The 10,708-nt window shown below is 33.3% G+C and overlaps 2 long non-coding RNA genes across 4 annotated transcripts; both read left to right on the forward strand.

The window, feature by feature from the left end:
• The first annotated feature begins 2,128 nt into the window (after positions 1-2,128).
• On the forward strand, positions 2,129-5,912 carry LOC139843906 (uncharacterized). The gene is made up of 6 exons (XR_011757732.1): positions 2,129-2,504; positions 2,909-2,943; positions 3,018-3,049; positions 5,060-5,106; positions 5,265-5,382; positions 5,636-5,912. It is a non-coding gene; the product is annotated as an uncharacterized lncRNA (long non-coding RNA).
• A 53-nt stretch (positions 5,913-5,965) lies between these two features.
• Positions 5,966-8,440, forward strand: LOC139843905 (uncharacterized). Of its 3 annotated transcripts, XR_011757731.1 has the most exons (6): positions 5,966-6,282; positions 6,548-6,659; positions 7,389-7,518; positions 7,629-7,748; positions 7,947-7,991; positions 8,112-8,440. It is a non-coding gene; the product is annotated as an uncharacterized lncRNA (long non-coding RNA). The 3 variants fall into 3 exon arrangements; XR_011757730.1 differs by having other exon boundaries at positions 5,966-6,659; XR_011757729.1 differs by lacking the exons at positions 5,966-6,282; positions 6,548-6,659 and having other exon boundaries at positions 6,797-7,518.
• Positions 8,441-10,708: the final 2,268 nt, after the last annotated feature.

Here is a 10,708-nt window from a genome sequence, read left to right on the forward strand (position 1 = left end):
ATTTAATTAAATGAAATCTTGTGGCTTATTAAATATTATGATTATTAATTAGAAATTAAACCTATGACTCACCAACATTTTTGTTGACGTTTTAAGCATGTTTATTCTCAGGTGACTATTAAAAACGCTTCCGCTGTCGTATGCCAACCCAAGGTCAAGATTTGGAGTTGGCATAGTTGTTTATATTGTTTAAACTTGCATTTGGAGTGTTGTTGTAATATATTTGATCATATTGTAATGGGTTGTGTAAAAACTTATTTATTTGAGGAGATTGTCTTTGATAGACAATCTAAATTATGTCATTAAGACCTTTATTCAATAATAAAGGTTATGGTTGTTTTTAAAAACGAATGCAAGATTTGAAAAACGTCTCATATAGAGGTCAAAACCTCGCAAAGAAACCAATTATTATGAAACGTTTATAATTAATATGAACGGTGCATTTCAAATCCGAATATGTAAACAATTTTATGATCATACGATTTCTTGAAGGTGTTCTTGAGGATGAAAGATTGATGATGATGATGAATAGTAATGGGTGTTCTTAAGAAGAGAATAAGATAGATACGTATGTGTGTGTGTTTGGTGAAATGAATCTAGATCATAAATATAAGTAGAAAAGGGAAGTTACGGGTTTAAACTGTGGTAGTCACGGGTAGTTATAAGATATCACGGGTGTAATAATTTGGTAAGTACGGATATTATATTTATTTGCAATTATATATATAGGATTCACGATTATTAACTGTATAGTCACGGGTTCTATTAAATTCTTATCCGTTATCTAAAACCCAATGTATTTTACCTTAATATGATTTACTTAATTGATATATTTTGTATTAAAAAATACATTTATATATTGTTCAAAACCTTTTAGAATCTAGACGTTATTCTTAGTTGATGTGTTTCATAAAATACTTATTTATTATATTTTTAAATTAGATACTGAAAACATGAATGTTTAAACTAATTTTCTCGGGTTTAATTTAAGAATATCCTAATTAATAAAAATGATTTTTAAAACTCAATTCTTATATAACATAATAATTATTAAAATTAATAATCATACATTTTGTTGTTTTAAAATATATTTTTCTCTTTTTCATTAACCGTGGTGTTTTAAAAAAAAAAATCTAACCAATATTAATAATAGTATATTTAAAAAAAAATTACATACAAAATTGTAAATTTTAAGTAACGGCTGTTAAGTTTTCAACGAAAAGGTAACGAAAAAAGTCGGGTTATTACACTTATCCATTCCCTCTAGATTGGATTTACCTTGACTCATCTTTCCGATGAGGTACACCGAAAAGTGTACAAACAATTGGCGTCATCCGTAAAACCTCGCAGCAACTCCTCGTGTTCCTACCATGTATCAAACTGAAAAACGAATCATATGATTCGTATTTTTAAGTTATATATATATATATATATATATATATATATATATATATATATATATATATATATATATATATGTTTTGTCAAACTACTTACTGTTATGATTTCATGCACTAATAATTGGCTAATTATTATTTTGCAACAAGTCACATCAGAAAAACAAATTTTTATATAAAATATATATAATTTTCCTACTGAACACACGCATGGATGAAAATATATGTGTTTGACGTTATTTGCACAAAATATTTAATATATTCTCTGTGAATATTGCATTTCATATGCACAAAACGTGTAATTTTATAAACGAGAGTAGTACATCCATTTTCCAACATAAACATATCATTTGTGGTCAAAAGTATACCGTAAATAGTGAGTCAAATGAGTAAGAAATACCTACAAATATTGGAACTGATAAAATGGGTGGAATATGCCCAAGTAATCCAATTTAGACTTCATATATCGCAACATGTTATGTCATCATATTTAGAATACTTGATTAAAATGTAACTTCTTGAGTTATTATTATCTTCTAATACCCACTCTATTTACTTGATCCTCATTAGTCCAAATACTACTATTAGTGTTTTTTTTTTTTTTCTTCCTCCCCCCGTTCCCCTTCCTTTTCCCCTTCTTACGTGAAAAAAAAAAAAAAAAAAAAAGCACGCACCGTCTCCTATTTAGCCATCTCTTCTCCCTTACCTTCTCGATCTAACATCCTCTTTCTCTCTCATCATAAACAAAAACAATAAACCCAATCAAAAACTCTGGTAGCGATGTAGAGGCGAAACTATTGGCGGTTCAATGAGAATACGCTCACAATTTGATCAGTGCATTTGTAACTCAATCTCCACCTCTTTCGCCTAAAACTCCTTTACCAAGTAAACAATTTGGAGCATCTCTGGACTGTTTTAAGATAAAGAATGGTGCGTTTCTTCTTGGTTTCATTCAATTTCGAACCGCCAATTTTCAGGCATCCTCTGCTCCGTTGACACCCATCACCGTATCCCTCCAACGACTCCTTCGATCGGCTCATGTTTCTTCATTTGTTGTGGCTGACACAAGTAGTTAGGGTTCGAATCATTTGTGATAAAATGAAAAAGGTAACAAATTTTCCTTCACTTTGATTTAGGAATATGTTGTTTGTGACTTCTAAGTTTTAATTTTGGAACTTAGATCGTATTTTTGCTAGGGTTTTCGTTATTCAACAGATAAAAACAATTAGATGACTGAAATTAGTATATGTGTGTTCTAAATCAGTAATTTTAGTGACTCCTTTTTTGTTGTTTAGTCTTGATTTGTGATGAAACCATGACTTTTGACTTATGTACCAAAAAACTCAGGTATAAATGGAAATTGATTGTGATCTGTTTTTGACATTAAATCGTTTAATTATAAGTTGTAGCTAACTTAACTTGGGATTCTACTGATAGGTGTTTTTAATGCCAATATTAGGAACTATATGCCGTTTTATATTTATCGTAATTTTGATCCTTAATCTATGCAGGAGGTGATTTTAGTGTACAACCTATACAACTAGAGGTAACAATTTGGAACTTCACTTTTCTGGAACCTTAAGGTAAATGACTCCTATTGTGTTTGCTTGACAACTACAGGTCATGATAGTGTACAACCTATACAACTAGAGGTAACAATCTGAATCCATTTAACTGATCTGTATTTCTATTTAGTTTATTTCACTATGCAATTTGGAAGTAAATACGGTATTTGTGTTTTCATGCTACATGTGTTATGTATATGTATATATGTATGGTTATCTTTAATCGATTAAATTACTCAGTTAAATTGGTTTTTTTTGTTCTTCATTTTTTCAGGTTGTTGGTACGATTTTTTCCGTATAGCGGCTGTAAGGTACCAGTACAAGATAATAGCTGCTAAGCGTGTGGCGTATACTGTTGATTGTTGTTTGCCCTCGAGAAATAATCTCTGCAGACCCGGAACACAGATGTAAGATCTGTGGGGTGGCCTCAATCAATCTGTGGACCAATCTGTAATGATCCGTCTAGCGTATTATTGTTAAGCGTCTAATGTGCTTTTAGAGTGAGAAAGAACTGTGTGAGAGAGAAAGTGTACTTCTCTCTGACTGAAGTTCAGATCGGAATGATGTGAAATGTGGTGACCAAGGGGGTCTATTTATAGGCGTAGAATGTCCGAAATTCACGGGATACACGTGTCAATCACTGAATGGTTCTGTTACGTGAAGTATCCGGAATGTCGGTGGCATGTGCTGACGTGGCTGCGTGCCGTTCACACGCTGAGTTAAAGGGCTTATGCATAGAAGCTGCCTGCAGGGCTTACGCTTGACGCTGGGCGGCCTGCTCTATGCTGGGCGGTAAATTGTTGAATACCGCTAAATTTTGTTATCTTTTGTGCTTTTTGATCCATTTTTCTGTATGAAAATGGTGTTTTTATGCGTGTATCTCCCAGGATACACCATTAAGTCCCCCCAGTTTAATGTCTTTATTTTTGTAAAAAATAAAGTCATTAAACTAAAAATAAAAGATGCCTTTTTCCTCGAAGACACAAAACTGCTGTAGCCGTCTGATTTTCTGCTCTGACGTCACATTTCCAATTATGAAATTGCCTCCGAAACCTTTTTGATTTATTTTCAAAATTTAAATTGCTTTGCTCAATTGATCTGATCCATACACGTGTATCAATTTTGTTCATTGATTTTCCATCAGTTGAATTATAAATAAGCCGTTCCTCTTTTCTTTTTCCTCTTCCAAAAACCGATCATCTGCTTTGAAGATAACTGCAATTATTCGTTTTAGCAAAGCTGTTAAGTACAAGGTTAGTGCAATTATTCGTTACTTGTCTTCTTCTTCTCTCTTTTATTTTTTCACTACCATGGCTGAATCCAGCAGCACCTCATCTCAAAGAGACAATCGAGATGTGAGCACTATTCCGTCAAGTGTTACTGAAGCCGAGATAGATAGACTATGTATAGATCATAGGAACCTTAGATTGCTGAACCCCGTGGTTCCTTCTCCTGATGATAGGGCAAACAAACTGTTGGTACGATTTTCCGTATAACGGCTGTAAGGTACCAGTACAAGACAATAGCTGCTCAGCGTGTGGCGTATACTGTTGATTGTTGTTTGCCCTCGAGAAATAATCTCTGCAGACCCGGAACACAGATGTAAGATCTGTGGGGTGGCCTCAATCAATCTGTGGACCAATCTGTAATGATCCGTCTAGCGTATTGCTGCTAAGCGGCTAATGTGCTTTTAGAGTGAGAAAGAACTGTGTGAGAGAGAAAGTGTACTTCTCTCTGACTGAAGTTCAGATCGGAATGATGTGAAATGTGGTGACCCAGGGGGTCTATTTATAGGCGTAGAATGTCCGAAATTCACGGGATACACGTGTCAATCACTGAATGGTTCTGTTACGTGAAGTATCCGGAATGTCGGTGGCATGTGCTGACGTGGCTGCGTGCCGTTCACACGCTGAGTTAAAGGGCTTATGCATAGAAGCTGCCTGCAGGGTTTACGCTTGACGCTGGGCGGCCTGCTCTATGCTGGGCGGTAAATTGTTGAATACCGCTAAATTTTGTTATCTTTTGTGCTTTTTGATCCATTTTTCTGTATGAAAATGGTGTTTTTATGCGTGTATCTCCCAGGATACACCATTACAGGTCATAGATTGTCCGAAAGACATCGAATTAAATATCCTTTTGTTAAGGTTTTGATTTGATAATTAATGTTTGTATTTTTTTTTTTTTTTATTTGTGTACAAATAATGTATGTATCTTTATATTAACCATGAATCGTGAATGCTTCTAGATATAATTGTTTAATTAGATATTTATTTACGTTTAATATATTTGTGGCTTATTCCAGGATTTCTGGGGAGTTGGAGTTCGACTTTAAAGTTCAAAAATCTTAATCTTTAATGGCTTGATTTCCGTTCAATAAGTTGTGTGTGTGTAGCTATAAGTTTTTCCACAATTGATCAAAGGTATAATACACTCTCTAAGCTTTCGATTGACGTTGATATAGTTTAATTTTGAGATTATCTGAATATACATGGAGTTTTTATTATAGTTGTTGTATTTTATTAATTATGTTGCTTTTTGTGTTTCTTTAGATTTGTTTTGTGTGAATTGATTACAGAAAGTTTGATTCTAATACTATTGTTTGGTGATCTACATACAAATTGATTCTTTGTTATTCTATTTACACATCTTCATCTTCATGAATTTGAATCATAGGGTTGTGGTAACAACAAATGAAATATCGATTATGTCGGCGCTGGTTCAAGTAATCTGAATTAAGTTAGGTATGTTTTCTTATATGCCCCTATCTTTTATTTTTAGCCTTGATACATTATTTCGTAACATTAGGGTTTTATTCTTCGAATGGATATCTGTAAGCACAATAAAATTGATTTTGAGTTTAAAACGGTTAATGATGACGATTCTGCAATTAACATCAGTAATACAATCACCTGTTCATGTCAACTTCTTGATACTGTTATTGAAGATGCTACTAATAACAAGGTAAACCTATTAAACACCTTATTTTATTCATATAATGTTTATGAATGATCGTTGCTATTAGTTTCACAAATGAAGCTGCTCATTGTGATTAATCTTTTTTTTATTGTTGTTAATTTATGATCATTTGTTTATAGTTAATAACAAAAAAGTGCTAATTTTGATCATATTAAAGTTACTTTTTAGGGCTGAAAGTGTTTTTATTTAATGGCATTTTGTGCTTATTTATACGAGTATCAAACTTTAAAGTTTTAGTGTATTGTATGTGGCCCTTGAAGAATGATATGGTTGAAGATGTGTAACTTATAATCATCGATCCAGTGGTGATAAGGCTTCGCGGATATATACAATAACAAAGATTTGTAAGTTTAACACATAAAATCAACTTTTATAGTAGTATACAAACAACAGTCTTTTGTGCTATTTTAATAGGGATGAAGAGCTTTGCAATGATTGTTTTTATACCATCTTGGTTTATTCATCATCATTATTTTATGTTTGATTGGTAACACTGCTGACTCAAAGATCCTAATGTTATTGTTTTTTCTGTTTTGCTCCTTTTGTGTGTAATACGTTAGTGCTTGCTTTACGTGCGGTTGTTTCATAATATTCAACATTTTTATACAGAAAACTATGGATTCGACAATGGATGAGATCATAAGCTTAATAAAACAGGTAGAATGCTGCAGAACAGGCTAAAGAAGAAGCAGCTACAAGTAGCTTACATACTCTTTCTAAGGTTGAGGAACTCAATAGTGTGTGAAAGAAGCAAATGATACGGTTTTAGAATCTCATTTTCTCTTTATGTAATATATAAATAAATAAATAAATAAATATAGATATATATATATAGATATAGATATAGATATAGATATAGATATAGATATAGATATAGGGGCGTTTTCAATTTCTCTACATATTTTTGTTGTTAGAAAGCTAATGGCATGATGATATGTAAAAAAAAAAAAAATATCACCCCATATATAGTTAATCTGAACGGAAGGAATCGCTTATTAAGTTTCTACAGGTGACATATGGTAACTAAACTTTATTGAGTCATAATTGGAATATTACCATGTTGGCCTATAGGTAAAATAGTTTAGCATCATAAATAGCCTAGAACATACATTATGGTTTTACTTCTAAAAAAGTTTTTTTCAACTGTAAGATTTTTTTTCCTTACAGCACTGTTCTGGCTACTGAGGTTCTGTAACAGACAGCTAATAGTTGTTTGTTAACAGGAGTTTAGTAACTAACAATTGACACAAAATACTAAATTTTATGACCTTTTTGATAGATATGAGATGTTAATATTGATTATAGATGATAACTGTTTTGCCATGGAATTTGCTTAACAAATGCATTTTGTTGATTTTTACAACGGTTGAAATGGTACGAAAAAGATTCCTAACTTTATGTGTTTGATTGAGTTGTTTTGATTTTCTTTATTGTTTATATGTGTGGACAGAATATCCAAAGGAGAGATCAACAAAAGTTATCATATTTAGTGACAAGCCAAAAGGTGCAGATATAATAGTGAGTTAGAGGGACTGAGCCATTTGATGCGGTGACTGGATTATAGATTTTGATTACTCTTGGTATGAGATTCCACTTTAAAGTTGCTTTAGATGTACAAATGAGAGTAGAAAGAATGATCTCATGTGGGTCCTAACTTCCCTAATGTTGCTCATGTTGTTGCTTATTGCAGGTTCATTATGTTCCTCTTGAAGATGATAAGGCCAGCAAAGCATAATTGGCGATAAGAAAGACAGAGAAGCTGATAATAAAACTGCTAGAAATGCAGCAGTAGAAGAAGTCATCATGCCAGGTATCAAAATCGGATTTATGTTTTGATCAAGCGATTAATCTAGAAATTAAAAACGATCATTAAATGTAAATATTTACTGAGCTACTACCTACTACCATGTTCTGTGCATGAAAATGTCATGAGTTTATTGGGTAAAAGTCATTGAATGATTTTGATGTTGATTCTAACATTGTTCTATTTTTTATTTTGGATGAGTAGGTGTGTAAATTGCATTACTAGGAGATATAGAGTTCGTGTTTGAAGGTTTGATGTACACATTCGTTATCTAATGGGTCCTAACCCGTTCACCACTTATAGATGAGAGCCACTAGCAGATTGTTATTTAATATTTAAATTAATGCAATGTTCCATTCTTTTTTACAGCTGCTTTGTCGAGTGTCCGAAATCTTTGCTCGGTGATCAATATGGGTTGGTTCAGTGCTCGACAATTGGATACAATACGCGTTAAAAAAGTGATATCAATTTGGGTTGATAGATTGCTTAGTAAAAAAAAAAAAAACTAAATAAATTGAGATTGAGGCTAGAAAGCTTCATAGATTTTGTTTATTAGGGAGATCTTTACTCTTCAAGTAAAGGTTATTATTTAAGGAGCTCATCGATTATTAATTTCTTCTTTCTTATGCTTCATGGCATGTTAATGCTTTTCAAAGATGTTTTTGTTAAAGTTGTTCACACATCTAAATCTAGCAATTAAAGACAGCCTATTTTTTTTATGTAACCAAATTATCAGCTACTTGGTTTCACTAATTTTAATGATCTTGAAGTTGTTTACACTTTTATTAACCTGTATAGTAGGCAGTGGCGATTCTAAGATTAAAATGCAATGGGGTCTCGAAATTGTTTTTTACTACTAATAGCCGACTTTAGGTAACATTTACACCCTTCACTGCTTTGTCATGTAAATACGATATGTGGTAAATAACTATCGTAATCGCATAGAATTATCATTCGATGTGTAGTCAATTACCACTGTAATTGCAAAAAGTTGTCAGCAGGCCAGCAGCGAAGCGCGCGCCCCTCAATCTTGTAATCAATTACCATATTTTTGGCCTCCCATAAATACATTTAAAAAAGAAGTGGCTTTTGATTCGAAACACAAATTAGTGGTTTCATATGCAACACATCACTTTGCATTATTGCCCAATGCCCAACAAATCAAACTGCATAGCACATGGTAAAAACATCAATTGTTTTGTTACTTTCACAAAATAATAATTTGGGCACATAAACTTCCGACTAGATCTAGAGGTTTTCAGGCCAGATTTGAACGTCATCGATCAGAACCTACCATTTCCGAACAATATCTAAACGTCATTGACCAGATCTAATCTTTCTCAACCAGATCTAAGTCTTTCGACCAGCCTTGAATGACATCGATAAAATATGAACATTTTTGAGCAGATCGTAACGCCTTCACACAGATCTTAACAACTGTTGGAAAAAATTGGTTGGAAAAAGTGTGTTTCACCAACTTTTGTACACAATTCCCTTAAACAGATTCGACGTCTGTTCCCAGGGTACACCGGTTCGAAGCAGCGTACTGCCGGACGAGAGCACTTTGATCCCGATTCATTCATTCATATCGGTTTTACTTACTTAGTAACCTGGCAAGAATCGTTCAAATATGGCTCCGATAGTTCGTAATTCCTTTTGATCCCGATGTGTACTTTTGGTCGGACATGTCTACCGTTGGAATACGTCTACTGACAGTGATACGCAATTTCTTTTAGGGCGGGACAGGGTCGGGCTCAAAAATATCGTAGGTCAAATGGGAAAATATCATAAACTCTTTGGGGAAATGGGGGCTAAATATCGGGTCATTAAAGGGTAAAAAAATATTGCATTATTGAGAAAGTTGTAGTGGAGGTTTAAAACCGAAATCGAGTCACTATGGGTCAAAGTCATTCTAAGTATTCATGGTCCATATGATGGCTTATTTTCGGATAGTGTAAATTCACACTTATCGACAATAGGCGTGTGGCATAATATTATTCGAGCAGGTACATCAATGGAAGATTTACAAGTGCACGTCAAAGAGTCTTTTTCCAAAACAATAAGTGATGGTTGATCAAGCATAAAATGGTCCAAGGGGTTCGGTTCATGCGAGATCAACAATAAAGGGGGGTTTAAGGGTTTTTTGAGTTTAACTCTCCGGTCTGGAGTACCGTGAATAACCATCATACGAGATGATTGTGAGGGCCCGTCAAGTACCCTTAACGGCTCCTTCACTTGGTCCCACAGCTTGATCATAACTCTAAATGAATTTAATAAATAACATTTCATTCTTTATTTAAAAATGATTTCCTATAAAGAAATGTAAGTTTAGAAAACCGACATAAGTAATTAACCAAAAGTTGACCAAAACCAAGTCAATAAACACCCACAATTTAATGTAACCAAAATAGAATGCAAGTTTAATGTTTAACAAAAGCTGTCAACATGTATGCAGACTCTCTAAGCACAACGGAAGCAATCAATCAAGTACCTTAGAAAACATGCGAGTAAACTGTCAACAAAAATGTTGAGTGAATTATAGGTTTAAATAACGTAAGCTTTAGACCACAAGATTTCAAATGTTAGGAAACATAAAAACATTATTCCATTAACCCGTGAGCCACCTGATAACCACTTAAGCATTCCTTACCCTTAACATACAACATATACACTGAACATGTGTATCTTCAAAATTACGAAGTACTAATACATTTCGATTATAAATTTCTAGCGCGACTAGCACGAAATAGGGCTGTCAAGCTCGATAGATCTATCCATCGGATTCGCGTTCACCAGTAGAAACCAGTGATTACAGTTACCAGATTAGGGAATATTTTTGTTCAACTCACAATGAATAACTTAAATTAATTTCTACTTGTGTTTAAAATGTAAAACAAAAGTTGCATGTAATCTCATCCCAAAAATACTTTAAAACAGTATGCGAACAGCAAAGGCAACTGATCAAG

This window comes from Rutidosis leptorrhynchoides, chromosome 4 (assembly GCF_046630445.1).
Source record: "Rutidosis leptorrhynchoides isolate AG116_Rl617_1_P2 chromosome 4, CSIRO_AGI_Rlap_v1, whole genome shotgun sequence".
NCBI classification, from domain to species: Eukaryota; Viridiplantae; Streptophyta; class Magnoliopsida; order Asterales; family Asteraceae; genus Rutidosis; species Rutidosis leptorrhynchoides.